Here is a 4280-nt window from a genome sequence, read left to right as displayed (position 1 = left end):
GACGGTGATAAGCGTAGCCTGGCAAAAGTAAACCCAGCACAGGACACAGAAATATCTTTGGGGTTGTTTATTCTGAAAACTGTCCCTGGTAATGGAAACAGAATCCATTGGAAAGTTATTTTAATCAATTTGAAATAGACTACAATAATAAGGAATTACTTTACTGTCTCAGCTAACCTGCTTACTGAATACGCTTGAATTACCAGAAGCAAAAGTGCAAAGAGTCAACTAAACTCTAGAGCTACTACTTTATCAGTGAATCCAATCACGAAACAAAGTGTATCTAGCCAAAGTGCACCAAAAAATGGCAGAGGCCTATTTCTGTAAAACAAGAAAACAAAACAAAACACAAACTAAGATAGCCGTGTTAATAGTTCACAATAACCTTGTCAAAATTACAGTCTTGCATGAAATGAAAGAGTACATCTAATCTTTAAACAAATAAATGATTACAACACTGTCCATGTGCTACTACAGATGCACACTTCGGACAGGTCAACATCACGTGTCCTAGCATTAGGAAAACAATAAACACTATGAATGTCATTATCACAGCAACGATAATAGTTTCCCTCAAAACGGAAGATCACTATTAATAAACATTCAACTTTAATTGTAATTCTCACTTTATGATATCTTGTAAAACTCCACAACGTGGTCCGAGAGCAACTGGATGTAACTAGCAGTAGTTAGCCACCCAATTACAAATCTGCAAACATCAACAGTCTATGTTGATCATCCTGAACAAATATTACAAAGCGAACATTGCAAAGGAGGCATGTTTACATAATTGCATAAAGCTGCATCAAGAGTCAATATTTAATAATACATTTCACGAGAAGCCATGATGGACACTAAACACTCTCAGGCAGCCCGGCTACTACCAACGAGGATCCCATTGTGCATGTGCTACTGTATCCCAGAACCCCCACATTAATTATTGATCTCTTAAAGGGATAGTGCCATCTTGTGGAAATAAACAAATACAGCTAGGTGCTTTTACCACCCAACTATACCTAAGGATAGAAACACAGAGAGAGAGAGAATAAATATCCCACAGAAGAAAATACTTTAGTTTCCATAGAATACTATAGCACTGATTATAGAATGCTGTAGTATACTATAGAATATTATTCTACACACTATCCCTAGATCACGTGTGGACTCCCGAGTGGCGCAGTGGTCTAAGGCACTGCATCTCAGTGCAAGAGCCGTCACTATAGTCCCTGGTTTATTCCAGGCTGTATCACATCTGGCCTTAATTGGGAGTCCCATAGGGCGGCGCACAATTGGCCCAGCATCGTCCGGGTTTGGCCGGGGTAGGCTGTCATTGTAAATAAGAATTTGTTCTTAAAGGACTTGCTTAGTGAAGTAAAGTTTAAATAAAAAATAAAATAGTACCTACTATAGAATGCTGTAGAATACTATAATAAATACTTAATTATTATCTGCAAAAAAACTCTATAGTAAATACTACACTAATTAATTTGCATATATTCTGCCCATTCCCCTCCCCCATATCCCAATTTGTGCCACCCATAAGTTAGAAACCTACATGCCAAGTATATACCACATTATTTTCTGTTCATGTTATAGAAAAGAGTTGAGTGCTGAACTACAACTACAGTATCTGTTCATTGAAAATAAAAATTATTTTTCCCCAAAAAAATAAATTAAAAAAATAATAATAATCTGTTCAGACTCCAGTCCTACATGTTATGGGAAATTTGCTCTTTTAGTATTTCTCTAGTAGGTTTACTCAAGGAGAAACCCTCAAATACAACCACTATTAAATTACAATCTGCAAAAACACTGCCTTCTGTGGGAGTATAACCTAGGTTAAAGTAAAAGTAAATAAATTCATGGATAAATTCATGGATAAGAAACTTGAGTTCTGTTATTATTTGTATTGATTGATTTTGGCCTTGAAGTGTTTCAGAATGGTTGAGACGGGTACTTATTGAACTTCTGTATTGAACTGGCGGTAAACAGCTGCTGTCTAACAGCAGGAATACTGTAGTTGTCCATTTGGAAGATGAGGTAGAATAAAGTTCAGGGGATTTACACTTACTCTGGACTGCATGAGTTGATATGCATAGTACAGAATCCCATTCTCTCCCACATGAAAAAATACTGTAGTATACTATGGTATGACAACCACAGTATTCATTTTAGTGTTTTGCCGACAATATTGTAGTATTTACTGTAGTATACTATATTATTTACAGTTAACTATAGTATAAATACTGTAGTAAAAGAAAACTGTAGCATATACTATAGTAATTAATGTAGTGTATTTGTTTATTGTAATATACTGTAGTATTTACTGGTTTTGCAGACATTACCCTAGTATTTACTATAGTGTTTTTGTTTATATTATCATTGACATAGAAGTGGAGACTTTCTCCTTGAGAAATACACAGAGCAAATTTCCCATAACCCGTAGGTATGTAGGGCTGTGGTCTGCCTTGGGCTTCAGGGCTTCCGTACACTCCTTTTCTAGCAACAGGTGTCATGGGATCTTTAGCACATGCACATGCATTAATGAATGTGCCTGAAAACATGAGACTATGCCATCCATTTATCATTTGTACACTTGTACGGAGACCTTCAGAATCTGTCAGGAGAAAAGTAAGATGGAGAAAGACTGAGGAAGAGGAGGAGAGCGTGGATGTGAAAGAGATAAATAGAGACAGAAAAAGAGAGAGGTAGCAGGAGGGAATAAGTAAAGAGAGATGTTATAAATTGTATTCAAATCAAATGTATTTATATAGCCCTTCTTACATCAGCTGAAATCTCAAAGTGCTGTACAGAAACCAAGCCTAAAACCCCAAACAGCAAGCAATGCAGGTGTAGAAGCACGGTGGCTAGGAAAAACTCCCTAGAAAAAGGCAAAAACCTAGGAAGAAACCTAGAGAGGAACCAGGCTATGAGGGGTGGCCAGTCCTCTTCTGGCTGTGCCGGGTGGAGATTACAACAGAACATGGCCAAGATGTTCAAATGTTCATAAATGACCAGCATGGTCAAATAATAATAATCACAGTAGTTGTCGAGGGTGCAGCAAGTCAGCACCTCAGGAGTAGATGTCAGTTGGCTTTTCATAGCCGATCATTAAGAGTATCTCTACCACTCCTGCTGTCTCTAGAGAGTTGAAAACAGCAGGTCTGGGACAGGTAGCTTGTCTGGTGAACAGGTCAGTGTTCCACAGCCGCAGGCAGAACAGTTGAAACTGGAGCAGCAGCACGGCCAGGTGGACTGGGGACAGCAAGGAGTCATCATGCCAGGTAGTCCTGAGTTATGATCCTAGGGCTCAGGTCCTCCGAGAGAGAGAGAAAGAGAGAATTAGAGAGAGCATACTTAAATTCACACAGGACACCGGATAAGACAGGAGAAGTACTCCAGATATAACAGACTGACCCTAGCCCCCAGACACATAAACTACTGCAGCATAAATAATGGAGGCTGAGACAGGAGGGGTCAGGAGACACTGTGGCTCCATCCGATGATACACCCAGACAGGGCCAAACAGGAAGGATATAAACCGACCCACTTTGCCAAAGCACAGCCCCACACCACTAGAGGGATATCTTCAACCACCAACTTACCATCCTGAGACAAGGCCGAGTATAGCCCACAAAGATCTCCGCCACGGCACAACCCAAGGGGGAGCGCCAACCCAGACAGGAAGATCACGTCAGTGACTCAACCCACTCAAGTGACGCACCCCTCCTAGGGACGGCATGGAAGAGCACCAGTAAGCCAGTGACTCAGGCTCTGTAATAGGGTTAGAGGCAGAGAATCCCATTCAGGCTAGGGTCTATTTCTCTCCATTTCCGCCTGACTGAAGTGAACTGCCTGTTGCTCAGGCCCTGAAACCAGGATATGATTATAATTGGTACCATTTGATAGATAACACTCTGATAGAAATGTTAAAATAATTTAGGAGACTATAACACAATAGATATGGTAGGAGAAAATCGAAAGAAAAACCAACCAGAATTTTCTTTTTGAGAGAGCCCATGCTCTTCCATTAGAACGTATAGGAAAAAAATAAAATCCAGCTCCCAGTATGCAATTTCGATGGCTTCCACTGGATATCAGTTGTCTTTGTTCAAGGTTTCAGGCTTGTTTCTTCCCAAACGAGGAAGAATTATGAGTTTTCATACTCGGACACAGACTTGGAAATCAGTCTGTGCAAGCGCGACGAAGATGATGTGTACCTGCTAATATTGTTTTCCAATTGAACATACTTCTTTCCGTATGAAATATTATAGTTTAAT

At 39.7% G+C, this 4280-nt stretch overlaps 1 non-coding gene across 1 annotated transcript; it reads left to right on the top strand.

The window, feature by feature from the left end:
* Nucleotides 1-1722: 1722 nt before the first annotated feature.
* Nucleotides 1723-1775, top strand: LOC112261766. Its single transcript, XR_002955207.1, has one exon. It is a non-coding gene; the product is annotated as a U7 small nuclear RNA (small nuclear RNA).
* Nucleotides 1776-4280: the final 2505 nt, after the last annotated feature.

Source organism: Oncorhynchus tshawytscha, linkage group LG01 (assembly GCF_018296145.1).
Source record: "Oncorhynchus tshawytscha isolate Ot180627B linkage group LG01, Otsh_v2.0, whole genome shotgun sequence".
Lineage (NCBI taxonomy): Eukaryota > Metazoa > Chordata > Actinopteri > Salmoniformes > Salmonidae > Oncorhynchus > Oncorhynchus tshawytscha.
The sequence above is the reverse complement of the archived record's forward strand: the minus strand, read 5'-3'. Positions and strand labels throughout refer to the sequence as shown.